The following is a 16,379-nucleotide window of genomic DNA, read 5'->3' as shown; positions in this document are numbered from 1 at the left end:
ATGTTTAACCACACGATGGGATCAACATTTGGATTCTTTATTTTATCCACTTATTTTAATTCCAATTTTAACATTAGTTGGAGGTAATTGATTTGAAAAGGGAAACAAGAAATAAATACTATAAATAAAAAGGTAGTAATATTGAAAATAACAAGAGAAACAGGTAAAATAGAATGAAAATGGGATCTCTATATAAGAATATCATAAGGTAATTGATTTGAAAAGGGAAACAAGAAATAAATACTATAAATAAAAAGGTAGTAATATTGAAAATAACAAGAGAAACAGGTCAAATAGAATGACAATGGGATCTCTATATAAGAATATCATAAAACAAAATATACTGTTTTACCAACTAAGCTAGTAGTACCATTTTATAATCATTATATATGGTGTTCACAACTTCACAAGAAGCAATACATAGTGCTCATGTTTTAGTTTCTGTTTTTTCATATAATCCCTCGTCCCATAAATTTTAACACGCTTTTATCGAGTACGAGTTTTAAAAAATGTAATAAAAAAGTATATTGAAAAAGTTAAAAGAACGTGAGTCCTACTTTTATATATTAGTTTTATAATAAAATGTAAGTGAGAATTAATAAGTGGAATAAGAGATCCACTACAAAAAATGATAAAGAGTGAAATGTGATAAATTTTGTGGGACATATGAAAATGAAAAATGTGACACTTTGTGGGATGGATGGAGTATAAACTAAAATAAATAAATAAAAATGTAAAATATACGCCATCAATCCCAGCAAAAATAATTTACAGTATAATTTATCTTCTAGGGTTTTTTTCGTACTTGCACAAGAAAAAATGGACTTCTTTTACAAGACTAAAGAATTTTTTCAATCATATTCTTAGCATTATTGAATTTTCTCTAGAAAATATTAGTTGCTTTACGGTTTGACTCCATGAAAAAAACTTTATCCTGATTTCGAATTTCAAGAACCCTTACTACGAATATGAAAATGCCTTGTTCATTGGTATAACACGTTAATATTAACATTACAATAGTAAAATTTGAGATCCGCACTCAACGTCCTAGTTTTTTTTTGGTTTCCAATATCTGTTAAACTAATCTATTTGAATATCCCTATAAGCCTAAACAGATAGAGAAATTGAAGGAAGATTTACTCTAAATTCTCTGCTTGTTTTTAGCAATAATCATCGCTCAAATCCGGTAAATTCAAAGTCCAATATGCCATTTGCGTATAATTCTTGATTTCAGGCATATGAGGAGCAGGATGATACTAATAGTATCATTGATTTTGATGGTGGGATTTTGGACTGGTTCAGTCTCATGTGAAGACGCTTACATGTACTACACATGGACAGTCACATACGGCACAGCTGCACCACTCGGTGTCCCTCAACAGGTCACTCCTTTGAATGAACATAAATTTAAAGACTAAACTCGAGACCTTTGGTCTCAAGCATTACCATTCTACCACTAAACTCGACACCTACTTCCCCCCCACTCTCATGCACCGAGCCGCCGGAGGCTTCGGCGCCCTCAACATATACGCCAGGTCCGTCATCCCCGACGCTGACTTCACCCTCCTCATCGGTGACTCGTACACATCCACTCACAAGGTTAGCTTTTTTCCGTATCATACATCAGAGCATCGACAAATTGGTGATCCTTGACTCCTCTATGACCCTTTTCAGGCGCTGCAGCTGACGCTGGATTCAGGAATGCGGCTGCCTTACCCCGAAGGCATTCTCATCAACGGCCAGAATGCATCCACGATGAGCGGCAATCCAGGGAAGACATACATGTTCCGCGTCTCCAACGTGGGGCTTTCGACGTCGTTTAACTGGAGGATCCAAGGGCATCAAATTAAAGTGGTGGAGATAGAAGGCTCCCACGTGATCCAGAACACGTACGACTCCGTAGACGTGCACGTGGGGCAGAGCGTGACCGCTCTAGTCACCTTGGATCAGCCTCCCATGGACTACCACATCGTCGCATCCACCGTATTCACAGAGTCCCCGCTCCTCACCGCCACTGCCCTTCTGCATTATTCCAATTCAGGAGGCGGTGTTACGGATATGCTGCCGCCGCCTCCTCCTCCTGGCAGCTGCGTGGAGTGGTCGGTGGAGCAGGCGAGGTCGTTCTGGTGGAACCTGAGCGCCAACGCGGCCAGGCCGAACCTGTTGAGAAAACCGGGTAATTTTCTCTCAAATAGTGAAATGAACTGATTCAGTAATTTTAGAGTTAACCCAATGGGGTCTACTCGATAAAATTACTTCTCCAAATAAATTCTTTGGAAAGACTGGCGAGGACACTGTCCCTCTTAAATACCATATTACTAACAGAATTTATCAGTCGGTGTATTTATCACAATATAAAAACACCCAAAAGAACCGTACAAAACACTACTACCAAACCCGCAAATAATATTGAATACAATACCACAACAGAAAATAAACCCAGAAATAAATGCGGAGCAAAATAAATAATAAAGAAAGAACACACCCGAAACTTTGATAACGGAGTTCGGCCAAATTGCCTACGTCTCCGAGCACCCTCTGCAGAGCCCGCTTATATATAGACGGAGAAGAGATTACAAATTTGGGATGTCTTACAAATGAGGGAGGAGTGCTCCTTTTATAGGTAGCAACTCCCCCCAACTATTCATAACTCATCGATGTGGGATAAAAAAATTTGTCAAATTTCAACAAATCTCCACCTTGACAAAATTTCAAATCCCACCGAACACAAATCTTCTCCATCCAAACAAACGACTCGCGGTGCTTTCATATTGGCGCAGGTAAGCGCCAGCTCCGAATCGCAGAATATTAACCAAGTCCAAACAATGTTCAAATTGGCTCTCGTTACCACCTTAGTCAACATATCTGCAGGATTCTCCAAAGTTGGAACCTTTCTGATGACAATTTCCTCTTCTTCGAGAATTTCCCGCACAAAATGATAGCGAACATCAATGTGCTTCGTCCTTGCATGAAAGACCTGATTCTTTGCTAAATGAATAGCACTCTGGCTGTCAGAATATACTTCAAGTTGTTTCTGACCAACACCCAATTCTTTCAGCAACCCATGAAGCCAAATTGCCTCATTCACAGCTTCAGTAATAGCCATGTACTCTGCCTCTGTCGTAGACAAAGCTACCGTTGACTGCAAGGTAGACTTCCAACTAACTGGCGCACTCGCTAAAGTGAAAAAATAGCCAGTAGTAGATCTTCGCTTATCCAAATCATCAGCATAGTCGTCTCACAATATCCAACCGCAAAATGACCAAGTGATTTATTCTGCTCAAACAGCAAACCAATATCTACAGTATCTTTAATATACCACAGAATCCATTTTACAACTTGCCAATGACCCTTTCCTGGATCATGCATGTATCTGCTCACAGTACCAACGGCCTGTGAAATGTCTGGTCTTTTTTTTTTTTCAAAATTAACTTCATATATTTATATCATATATATGAAGGAGGAAATTACAAATCAACTCCTATAACAAGGAGGAAAGACAAATTACGCCACCCAGGGTTCGAACTCAAGACCTCCAGGATGGACGCGGTATCCAGCACCCTTTACCGCTAGGCCAAGGGGCTTGGATCTGTGAAATGTCTGGTCTTGTACACACCATTGCATACATCAAGCTTCCAACTGCGTTAGCATAGGGAACCTTCACCATATATTCTCGCTCATCTTCCGTATTTGGAGATAACTGAGAACTAAGTTTCAAATGAGGAGCAAGTGGGGTACTTACAGGTTTGGAATCATCATTTATACCAAAACGCTGTAGTACTTTGGTCAAATACTGCTTCTGTGTCAGCCAAAGCTTGTCTCCTTCTCTATTTCTTGTTATCTCCATGCCGAGAATCTTCTTGGCTTCCCCCAAATCCTTCATCTCGAACTCTTTACTCAACTGAGCCTTCAATCTGTCAATTTCAACTTGGCTCTTTGATGCTATCAGCATATCATCAACGTATAAGAGTAGGTAGATGTAGGAACCATCTTGAAGTCTACACAAATACACACAGTGGTCGTATTCGCTTCTTGTGTACATCTGATCCTTCATAAACTTGTCAAACCGTTTGTGCCACTGTCTTGAAGACTGCTTCAATCCGTACAACGATTTGTTCAACTTGCAAACCCAATTTACTTTACCAGCAACCTTGAATCCCTCTGGTTGGGTCATATAGATTTCCTCATTCAGATCACCGTGTAAAAAGGCGGTCTTCACATCAAGTTGAGCTAGCTCCAAATTCAACTGCGCTACCAAAGCCAACAAAATTCTAATGGAGAAATGTTTAACAACATGAGAAAATACCTCATTGTAATCAATTCTCTCCTTCTGGGCGTAGCCTTTAGCTACCAATCTTGCTTTGTAGCGAACATCATCTTTGTCCGGAAATCCCTCTTTCTTTGCAAAAACCCATTTACATCCAATTGCCTTTCTGCCTTTCGGCAATGGCATCAGCTTCCACGTCTTGTTCTTATGAAGAGATTGCATCTCTTCTTCCAAAGCACCTTTCCAACCGTCGCTTTCTGAACTTTCAATAGCTTTCGAAAAGATACATGGAACATCATCAACAACTGGAAGCGCATATGCTACCATATCCGCAAATCGAGCAGGTTTCTTATTTTCCCGCCTCGTTCGCCTGACTGCAATTGGCTCTGATTGCTGTGAAGGTTCTTGGGGTGGAACCTCTTCATCATCTGACTCTTCTTCTTCCATAGGAGAGTCATTTGTGGTGTTCGTAGTTGGGATCACAACTGCTTCTTCGAACTCCACCTGCTTCGGTGTATACTCCACCTGCTGCGAAGTATCACTACTATTTGGATTTACCTTATTCAACATGGAAGATTCATCAAAGGTAACATCCCTACTTACAATCGTCTTCTTAGACTCCAAACACCATAACCGATATCCTTTAACACCAGCACTGAAACCCATAAACAAAGCCTTCTTTGCACGTGGATCCAATTTTGACTCAGTCACATGATAACATGCAATAGAACCAAAAATACGCAAAGAATCATAATCAGTTGCAGGTTTACCGGACCATACCTCTAAAGGAGTCTTGCCATCAATGGCAGAACATGGCAAACGATTGACAATGTGTTGAGCGTATGTGATGGCCTCAGCCCAAAATTTTCTGTCTAGCCCAGCATTAGACAGCATACAACGAACTTTCTCCACTAGTGTTCGATTCATACGCTCTGACACTCCATTCTGTTGTGGTGTATTTCTCACTGTGAAGTGCCGAACTATGCCACACTCTTGGCATACATCTTGGAAAGGATCACTCTTGTATTCTCCACCGTTGTCCGATCGAAGAACCTTGATCTTCCTCCCCATCTGATTTTCAACTTGAGCTTTCCATTTTAGAAAAATCCCAAGGACTTCAATTTTGCTCTTCATAGTGTACACCCAAACTTTCTTGGAAAAATCATCAACAAAAGTGACAAAATAGTGTCTACCTCCAAGTGACGGAGTCTTGGCAGGTCCCCACACATCTGAGTGCACGTAATCCATAATTCCCTTCGTATTATGGATTGCAGTGCCAAATTTCACTCTTCGATGTTTTCCCATAACACAATGCTCGCAAAACTCTAATTTGCAAGACTTCGTACCTTTCAATAATCCTTGCTTGGCGAGAATTTGCAATGATCTCTCACCAGCATGTCCCAATCGTATATGCCAAAGCTTCGTCGCCTCTGCATCCTTCTTGTTACTCGAAGTTGCAGTTGCTACTGTCCCAACAACTGTACTACCTTGATAGTAATACAAATTGTTCTTCCTTACACCTTTCAGCATCACTAATGCTCCTGAAGTTGCTTTAAGAATTCCATCTCGCATCATCACAACTAGGCCTTTAGATTCTAAGGCCCCCAATGAGATGAGATTCTTCTTCAACTGGGGCACGTACCACACATCCTTCAAAATTCTGGATCCATCCTGATTCCGTAGCTTGATTGAGCCTATCCCGGCTGTCTTACATGGACTGTCATTCCCCATGTAAACAAGTCTGCCATTGAGTTCTTCAAAATCAAAGAACCACTCCCTGATGGGACACATGTGATAGGTGCAGCCTGAATCCAATATCCACTCGTCTGGATGCGATGTTGAAGGTGAAACCGTCAAAGAACAATCTGACTCCGCATCATTTTTGCATTCAGCAACATTTGCATCTTGCGAAGCCTTTTCTTTCTTCTTCAACTTTGGGCAGTCTTTCTTCCAATGTCCTTTCTCATAACAGAAAGCACACTCATCTTTGGCAGCTCATTTTTTCGATTTGGACCTTCCTCTTCTCTCCTTTGATCGGCCTTGTTGACGACCTCTTGCCACTAATGCTTCATCTGTAACTGCTTTGCCTTTCATTTTATCTGTCTTTCGCAATTCATGACTATACAAAGCAGAACATACAGTATCTAAAGACACATTCTCTTTACCATGGAGTAATGTGGTCTCCAGATGTTCAAATTCATCAGGTAGAGACGACAACAACATCAATGCCAGATCCTCATCCTCAAATTTCACATCTAAATTTAGCAGGTTTGCTACTAATTGGTTAAACAAAGTAATGTGTTCATTCATAGTGGTACCTGGTCGGTATTCAAATCGGAACAACCTTTTCTTCATAAGGAGCTTATTCTGACCACTCTTCTTCAAAAATTTGTCCTCCAGTGTCTTCCACAATCTATGTGCAGAAGTCTCATTCTTGACAGCATACTTCTGCTCCCTGGACAGACACGACCGAATTGTTCTACAAGCTAACCGATTTATGGTACTCCAATCTTTATCATCTATATCTTCTGGTTTCTTTTCTTCAATGGCAATGTCAAGACCCTGCTGGAAACGAGAGTCTAGAACCTCCCCCTGCCACATACCAAAATGGCCAGTACCGTCAAATATCTCCACCGTCAATTTCATATTTGACAGTGGAAACCTCGACCACGATGACGAAGAACTAGCCTTATTTTCTTGATCATTACCCGCCATTACAGACTCAAAATAAAGTATTCAATATTACAAACAAATAGAACCAAGGACGAACCTTGGCTCTGATACCACTTGTTGAGAAAACCGGGTAATTTTCTCTCAAATAGTGAAATGAACCGATTCAGTAATTTCAGAGTTAACCCAATGGGGTCTACTCGATAAAATTACTTCTCCAAATAAATTCTTTGGAAAGACTGGCGAGGACACTGTCCCTCTTAAATACCAGATTCCTAACAGAATTTATCAGTCGGTGTATTTATCACAATATAAAACACCCAAAAGAACCGTACAAAACACTACTACCAAACCCGCAAATAATATTGAATACAATACCACAACAGAAAATAAACCCATAAATAAATGCGGAACAAAATAAATAATAAAGAAAGAACACACCCGAAACTTTGATAACGGAGTTCGGCCAAATTGCTTACGTCTCCGAGCACCCTCTGCAGAGCCCGCTTATATATAGACGGAGAAGAGATTACAAATTTGGGATGTCTTACAAATGAGGGAGGAGTGCTCCTTTTATAGGTAGCAACTCCCCCCAACTATTCATAACCCATCGATGTGGGATAAAAAAATTTGTCAAATTTCAACAGAACCCGCAGGGGTCGTTCCACTACGGGGAGATCAACACCACGAGGACTTTGTTGGTGGCCAATTCGGCGCTGGTGATTGAGGGGAAGCAGAGGTATGCGGTGAATGGGGTGACTTACGTCAACCCTGACACACCGCTGAAGCTGGCGGATTACCTTAACATCAACGGCTGAACAGACGGGGCATGGAGGGGTGAGCTTGCCACCGCTGTGGTGGGAACTGCCCTCCATGACTTCATCGAGATCGTCTTCCAGAACCAGGAGGACGCCATCCAGACGTGGCATCTCGATGGCTACGATTTCTGGGTCGTCGGGTAGGTTTCTATTCATCAACTTTGCTTTAGAGAGTTATTATATACAATCATGTTTATTGATAATATGCATTGTGCAGATTCGGAGAGAGAAATTGGACGGAGAGCAGCAGGGAAGGGTACAATCTGGTTGATGCTTTCACCAGACACAGTGCAGGTGTTGATAGTGTCAAGATTGGTGGGAGAAGGTTCGTATATTTCAATAATAAAGAAGATACAGAGATTTTATATTTATAGGCTAGGTATTCTACATATATGGTAAACCTAAATTTACAATAATTGCTACTCTAATTTAGGCATAATATATTCCCATATCAATCACATAATATTCTCCCGATATTATACGATCTTATTCCAACACTCCCCTTCAAGTTAAGTAATGGGGTTCCCAATACTTAGCTTGCCTAGTACTTCACGAAATGACTTTGAATTCACTGCCTTCGTCAAGATGTCTGCCAATTGATCTTTGGTCTTGACATAAGACATTTCCACCACCTTTGCTTCGAGATTCTCTTTTATGAAGTGCCTATCTACTTCCACATGCTTTGTTCTATCGTGTTGTACCAGATTTTCTGAAATACTGATAGCCGCCTTGTTGTCACAAAACAATCTACAAGGTAGCGCGGATCGAAGATCCAACTCGGTCATAAGTCTCCGCAGCCATAGCACCTCCGTCAGTCCACTCTTGATTCCCCGGAATTCTGCCTCTGCACTAGAAAGTGCACCTACCTTTTGCTTCTTACTTCTCCATGTCACAAGGTTACCTCCTACAAAGGTAAAGTAGCCGGCGGTAGACCTTCGATCATTCGGATTTCCTGCCCAATCTGCATCAGTAAAGCCGTGTATCTCCATGTGACCATGCTTCTCGAACACAAGTCCATGCTCGGCTGTTCCCTTCAAGTATCTGACAAGTCTTAGCATAGCTTCCCAATGCTCTTCTTGTGGTGAATGCATAAACTGACTCACCACTCCAACTGCATATGCAATATCAGGTCGTGTATGAGATAGATAGATAAGCTTACCGACTAGTCTCTGATATCTCCCCCTATCGGTTAGCTTCGCGCCTTCCTTCATCTGCAACCCATGATTTTGTACCATAGGAGTATCTGCTGGTTTGCAATCAATCATCCCTATTTCAGCAAACAAGTCAAGTATATACTTCCTCTGATTTATGAAGATTCCCTTCTTCGACCTTAGCACCTCTATCCCCAAGAAGTACTTAAGAAGACCAAGATCCTTCATCTCAAACTCATGGAATAAATTCTTCCTTAGTTCGGCTATCTCCTCCTCACCATCTCCAGTAATGATCATGTCGTCTACATATATGATTAAACATGTGATCTTTCCCCCTTTTTTCTTGATAAATAAAGTATGATCTGAATTACTTTGTTCATACTCGTATTTCTTCATCACTTCTGTAAATCTCCCAAACCATGCTCGTGGTGACTGCTTCAACCCGTATAGTGTCTTCTTAAGCTGGCACACTTCCCCATCTACAAACACTCCCATGAAACCAGGCGGTGGTTCCATGAATACTGGCTTAGATAATTCTCCGTGCAAAAATGCATTCGTCACATCAAGCTGGTGGAGCGGCCAGTCCTTATTAGCAGCAATCGAGAATAACACTCGCACGGTATTAATCTTAGCCACCGGGGAGAATGTTTCTGCATAATCCACCCCATACGTCTGGGTGTATCCTTTCGCCACGAGTCGTGCTTGTATCTCTCCACTGTCCCATCCGGTCTTCTCTTTATTGTAAATACCCACCTGCACCCAACAGTTCTAGCTCCTTCGGGTAGCTTCGATTTTATCCACGTATTATTCTTCATCAGGGCTTTCATTTCAACAAGAATTGCTTCCCTCCACTTCTTATGCTTCATTGCCTCATCGGCTGTCTGTGGGATTTCTTCTTCTTCGTATAGTGCAGCCTCAAATGCACTGGCCATCTTTGTTAGGTTTCCTTGCACGAAGTTCGCCACTCCATAGCGGGTTTTCTTCCCTATCCTTTCAGGGGAGTATCGTTTGGCCGGGATTCCCCTTGTACTGCGGTGAGGAAGCATGTATTTCCCGGTATCTCCATCCATGGTATTATCCTCCTCTTGGGGTTCTGTATCAGCCAAGTCAGTAGTAACTGAACTTTCAACAACATTTGGTTCAGAAGTTACCTCGGATATCGTCGGAGGAAGATCACTTGGGGGCGTGGTGAGACATGCTCGGCGGCAGTGACCATCACTGGTTCTGTTGAATCCCCAATCGAGGAGCTTGGCAATGGCACAACCCAACTTAGATAGTCCTCAGGTTTATTTGGACCACTCTCCCCCTGACTACTAAGGTGGGTATGATAAAAGAATTCAGTTTCTAGGAAATTGCAGTTCATGGTGGTGGTGATTTTTCGAGTGGAAGGATCATAGCATCGGTAGCCCCTTTGGTTCACCCCATACCCCACAAAAACACATTTGGTTGCACAAGGTGACAGTTTACTTCTCTCGTGTTTTGGGACATGAGTGTAGACAGTACAGCCAAAGACCTTTGGTTGAAGGTTTAGGTGCTCGGGTATTTTGGCTTGTTTGGAGAGGGTATCAAGGGGGGTTTTCATGTTCAGTATTTTAGTCAGGAGGCGATTGATTAGGTAAATAGATGTAGCAACCGCTTCGGGCCAAAATGAAATAGGGACTTTGGATTCAATCATCAGGGCTCGGATCATTTCTAGGATTGTTCGATTCTTTCGTTCAGCTACCCCATTTTACTCGGGTGTATATGCACAGAAAGTTTGGTGGATCACGCCCTTGTCTCTACGGAATTGGGTCATAGTACTGTTCACGAATTCCCTCCCATTATCTGACCTAAGTGTTTGGATAGTGGGATGGAATTGTGTTTGTACTAGTTTAAAGAAAGAGGTAAATCTATCAAAAACTTCAGACTTGTGTTTCAAAAAATAAATCCATGTCCTTCTAGTGCAATCATCAATAAAAATCACAAAATATCGAAAACCATTCTCACCCACAGTAGGTGCAGGACCCCAAACATCAGAGTGTACTAAAGAAAACATGGATTTCACACGAGTATTTGTAGGCTTAAAAGACTGTCTATGGCTCTTGGCCAAAACACAAGTTTCACATGAAAAATCTGAAGAAATTGAAAGGTTCAGGTAAAACAGTTTAAAGTAACCAGGAGAAGGGTGTCCTAGTCTTCGGTGCCAGAGCCAAGTTTCCTGTTTTGTGGATCCGTGAGCAAGCATCGCACTGCCATGTTGAGCTATCTCGTCCACATAGAAGAGTCCTTGTTTTTCAGTGCCACGCCCAAGAATCCTCCCCGTCTGAATATCCTGTAAAATACAAAAGTCGGGATTCATCATAAGTGTGCAGTTCAACTCCTTGGTCACATGACTAATAGACATCAATCTTTGAGATAAGGTAGGAACATATAAACAATTCCGAAGCCTGAGTGTAGGAGATATTTCAATTGTGCCCGATCCTTCAACAGTAATTAATTCCCCATTTGCAGTTCTAATATAGGATTTCGTGTTTTCATCAAAATTAATAAAATCACGTCTATCCGGAGTCATGGTATCAGTTGCCCCACAATCAAATATCCAGCCCTTTGAGTGTTTATCAAATACATTATGTACGTGAAATGCAGCGGAAGTTTCTAGTAGGGGTGTAAATCGATTATTTGACATAAAATTGGGGTAATTGGGAAATTTCTGAACTGTATGGGGTCTGATTTCAATTTCCAGGGGATCAGGGGGCCGAAATTTAAGGGAGTGGGGTTCGTTTTGATATTTCCTATTCTTATGGGGTAAAAAATGAGTATCTCAATAAGAACTTAAATTGTCGGCTTCTCTGGCGATTTCACCATTCCGGCGAAATTGTCGGCACCCCTCACGTTGCCGCCGTTCAGGTTGTTCTCCTGATGCGTCCCCATCCCGGTTCTAGTCTGATCCCCATGGTTTCTGGTGTCATTACGTCGCGGTGCTCCATCTCCGTTGACTCCGACCTCTAATTTGGCCTGAGCGGCCCTCGCCCTTTGTCGCTCTTCCCACCACTCCTGGTAACCCAACCTTTTGAAGCAATTTTCCCACGTATGCTTCTGTTTCCATAGTGGGAACACCATAATTTGGAGGTGTCGGGACGCTGGCTTCCCGATCGGTTGGTGGCGGAGGGGCGAGGTGGTGCGCCGCGGTTCGGTGGTCGCTGATTCTGGGCGACTGAGCTCTGTCCGATAGCTGCGAATCCATGTCCGATTTCACACCAAAATGATGAATCGGCGCTGCCGTCGGCTTCTCCGGTGGGTGACGGCGATGTCGGTGGCATGATTCGACGTCGAGCCGCCTCCGTCTTCACCCACCCATAGGCTGCCGCTACTGATGGGTATGGTTCTTCCTTCAAGATTTCTCTCCGGACAGAGTCGTACTCCTGGTCCAGTCCCGTTAGAAACTTGATTAATCGCTTCTCATTTGAGCGCACCCTGTATTGGCCGACTCCTTTGTCGCATCAAGTCACAGGCTGCTTTTGGCACCGATCAACGTCCACCCACAATCCATGGAGCTTTCGGTAATATGTTTCCAAAACGAGGTTTCCTTGTCTAATTGCGATTACCTTTTCTTCCAGATCGTAGATAAAGTATTTATCCGCCAGGCTTTCGAATGTCACCGCGAGGCTCTCCCACAACGCCTTCGATGTTTGGTGGTGGGCAAAATCTGAGATGATGTCGTTCTTGATGTTGTCCACAATCCATGAGAACACCACTAGGTCGTTCTCCTCCCATTCGTCGAATCCCTTGCTCCCCGGTTCTGGGGGATCGTTTTTGATGTAGGGGTACGCCCCTCGGCCTCCGATCTTCACTTTGATCAGTCTCGACCATAAAGGGTAGTTCTTTCCATTCAATTTGAATGCTATAGTGAAGCTCTTGCTATTCCTTAAGCTTTTCGTCTGTTCTTGGTTGGGTTTTGTATCTTCCTATGAATCTGACATGTTTCTGGTGTTTTTCTGGGCTGGTTTTGGCTGATAAACAGGTCGGGTATAGGTATATTTTTTCTGAGTTGGGATCGTTTCTGCTCTGAGGCCATGTCAAGATTGGTGGGAGAAGGTTCGTGTATTTCAATAATAAAGAAGATAAAGAGATTACATATTTATAGGCTAGGTATTCTACATATATGGTAAACCTAAATTTACAATAATTGCTACTCTAATTTAGGCATAATATATTCCCATATCAATCACATAATATTCTCCCGATATTATGCGATCTTATTCCAACAGATAGAAACTAACAGCGTTCCATCCTAAAATCAATTGGTGATATTCAATTTTTTTTTTCATTTGCGAACAGGTGTATCCAAAGTACTGGAGTGCGGTGTTGGTGTCGTTGGACAACCAAGGGATGTGGAATTTGAGGTGTAGTATGTGGGGGAGGCAGTATCTAGGGCAGCAATTGTATATCAGAGTGTATGATCCGGTGCACAGTCTTTCTAATGAATACGACATGCCTGCCAATGCTCTACTCTGCGGCTGAGCCCTCCCTTAAATTTGTAACCCTTCTCCAATTTGATGTCATTTTATTGACTTGTTGTATTTTTTGGTTGCCTTGTAGCTAGGGATGTCAATTGGGCCAGCCAACTGGGTTTGGGGCCAACCCTACTCGGGTTGCGGATCAATCGGGTGCGGGCTAATCGGGTTGTGATTTTTCGGGTTATTAAAGTTCAACCATAACCTTAAAAGGTAGGGTTTCGGGCTAGCCCAACGGGTTAATCGGGTTGGTGCCGATAAAATTAATATGCGATTAATCCAAAAATTAATGGCGAAATTAGCTATATTGATAAAATATAAAATATTTAATTATGATAAATTTGAGATATATACTTAAACTTAAACACAAACATGATCAAATACTAATATTTGATATTTATACAAAATAAAAAATAAATTTAAATATTTTAAAGCATTTTTAAAACATGTTTTAGAAATTTAAATATTTTTTAATGAACTAGAAGCTTTTAATTAATTTATTTATTATTATATTAATAAAAGTTTAATATATAATTTGTATATTTAATATGAAATTGAAAATTATTTTTTTTAGTTATCTATATTTTAAAAATAATCCATGAAAGTATCAAATTAGGAGTCAAATAAATAGAACAATAGAAATTTTATCGGGTTTTCGGGTCTGGCCCTAACGGGTTGTGGGTTAATCGGGTGCGGGCTAATCGGGTTGTAATTTTATCGGGTTAGAAATATTCAACCCTAACCCTATAAATTTTGCGGGCTATTCGGGCCAGCCTACGGGTTGCGGGCTGTATTAACATCCCTACTTGTAGCCCCATGTTAAATTTCTACCAAAAACTGTAGCTCTATGAGCTTTCTTGAGTCATTCTATCTTCTCGGGATGGTCTCACTCGACTGAGTGAGTTCGTTGTACTGTCTCACTTGGTCGAGCCACTCTCCCTAAACTTCAAAACTTGTCAATTCAAACCCTCGTCTTATTTTTGCTTTTTTTTTCACAACAAAACTCATTAAAATCCCTATGTAGTTAAATGCAAGTGATGAGGAGTAACAAAAAGGAAAACTAGAACTTCATGACACCATGCAAGACAGGTTAAATCTAACTTAGGAAAACAGATAATTTAAGTTAGCTGACATAACGAGTTGGCCCTAGTTGGACACTTAATAAAACAAATTTAATCATCCAAATTATATTATATTATATATGATTTAGATTTTAATCAGGATAATAAAATAATAGATACTAAAGTAAAAGATTTAGAAAATTTCAAGTTTAATTATTTAATGTATATCTACTTTAAGAATTAAAAATGCATCTCACTTAGGAGACAAATACCACCATGCACTCAAATTTGAAAATAACAAAATTGTCTTATACCCTTATTTAAGAATAAGTTTTATTCTGGAATAACTTCTGTAATTTAAGAACATTTCTTTCTCAGTGGGGATTGAAGTGACAATTCAATTATGTAATATGTTCATGCTGTGACAACTGACGAACGATTCTTAAAATTACTGATAAGTTTATAAGAACTTGTGAATACCAATACAACTAATTGGTCACGACATTAGTAATACTAATACTAGTAGTATTTGTGAGCCCGAATTAAGGAGCAATTTGATGCCATCGGTTGTGGATGAACTACATGCTGTTCAATTAATAAAAAACATTAATATACACTATGCCAATAAAATGACAGCTATGAACCCAACATAGAACCCAAAAATCTGTGGCAAATAAAATTTGCATGACCATCATTTTTTCCCACATCGGACTCTAACAACTTTGCGTAGCTCGTTATACGACGCAACAGAACGCTACTACAACGTCCCTTCGGGGACATCTGGTAAAATTGGAACGATACAGAGAAGATTAGCATGGCCCCTGCGCAAGGATGACACGCATAAATCGAGAAATGGTTCAAATTTTTTTATATTTTTTTCCTTTAACTTTAGGATACTGTTTTATTTTTCAAATTTGCAAATTTATATCGAGAGCTCTCTAAGGTTTTTTTTAGAGACAATTCTCAATAGTATTTGTTAAGATTGAATTCTTTCCACATACTGGATACGCATAATCTTTCTTTGTTGAGAAAAAATTGTTATTTTCTTTTCAAATTTTGGTGATACTATTATTTTTCAAATTTATAAATCCATCCATTAATTGAGAACTCCCGTAAAAAATTTCAGGGTAATATTTGTAATAAAACTAACAACAAATCCAGTTAATAATACATTCTACAAAATTATCACCTCAAATAACTAAGTACATAGGTACTCCCTCCGTTTGTGAATATAAACATGTTTTAACTCAGCATGAATTTTAAGAATTTTTTTGATCTTATAAGGAAAATGATTGAAAAGGTTAATGAAATATGAGTTTTATTTTTATATACTAGTATTAATTTTATAATACATTGTGAATGTAATAATGAATTATTTGAAGTGTAGAGGTAAATTACCAAAAAAAAAAAGTAAATATCTTTTGTTGGCTGACGTCTCAAAATGACAATATGTATCTTTTATTCCTGAACATATTAAAATTTTAATATGGGAAAATTGTTGCCAGTAGAAACATAAATAAATTGATCAAATTAGTCGGCGGAATGTTATCTATTCTGATTTAACTTAAGTACCCATTAAATAAATCTAAAAAAAATGTAAAGACTAAAAGCATTTAGCAATGTAATCGCAAAAAGCGACTGGGCTCGGTGGGTGAGTCACATGAGTCGGGGTTTGACGGACATGGCATAGAGCATCGTTAACGCCATGGGCCGGGCCGAAAATCGCGAGTCCCGGCCCAGCCTGTGCGTTGGATGGAGGGGAGTTGCGGCATGGGCCGGTCCCGAGGCTGCATTTGCGGCCTAAGGATGGTCACGGGGTCCGGCCCGGGCACGCGTTAGGTGGTTCGGGACGGGACGCAACGCGGCCCGGCCAGGGTTATTTCGTGTTCGGGCCGGGCCCAACTCAATTTTTAAAATTT

The 16,379-nt window shown here is 40.6% G+C and overlaps 1 non-coding gene and 1 pseudogene across 1 annotated transcript; both read left to right on the top strand.

Annotated features, from left to right (window-relative positions):
* The first annotated feature begins 1,322 nt into the window (after window positions 1-1,322).
* Window positions 1,323-13,406, top strand: LOC121745727 (annotated as a pseudogene).
* A 1,818-nt stretch (window positions 13,407-15,224) lies between these two features.
* Window positions 15,225-15,327, top strand: LOC121746291. Its single transcript, XR_006038991.1, has one exon. It is a non-coding gene; the product is annotated as a U6 spliceosomal RNA (small nuclear RNA).
* The last annotated feature ends 1,052 nt before the right edge of the window (window positions 15,328-16,379 follow it).

This window comes from Salvia splendens, chromosome 8 (genome assembly GCF_004379255.2).
Source record: "Salvia splendens isolate huo1 chromosome 8, SspV2, whole genome shotgun sequence".
NCBI classification, from domain to species: domain Eukaryota; kingdom Viridiplantae; phylum Streptophyta; class Magnoliopsida; order Lamiales; family Lamiaceae; genus Salvia; species Salvia splendens.
The sequence above is the reverse complement of the archived record's forward strand: the minus strand, read 5'-3'. Positions and strand labels throughout refer to the sequence as shown.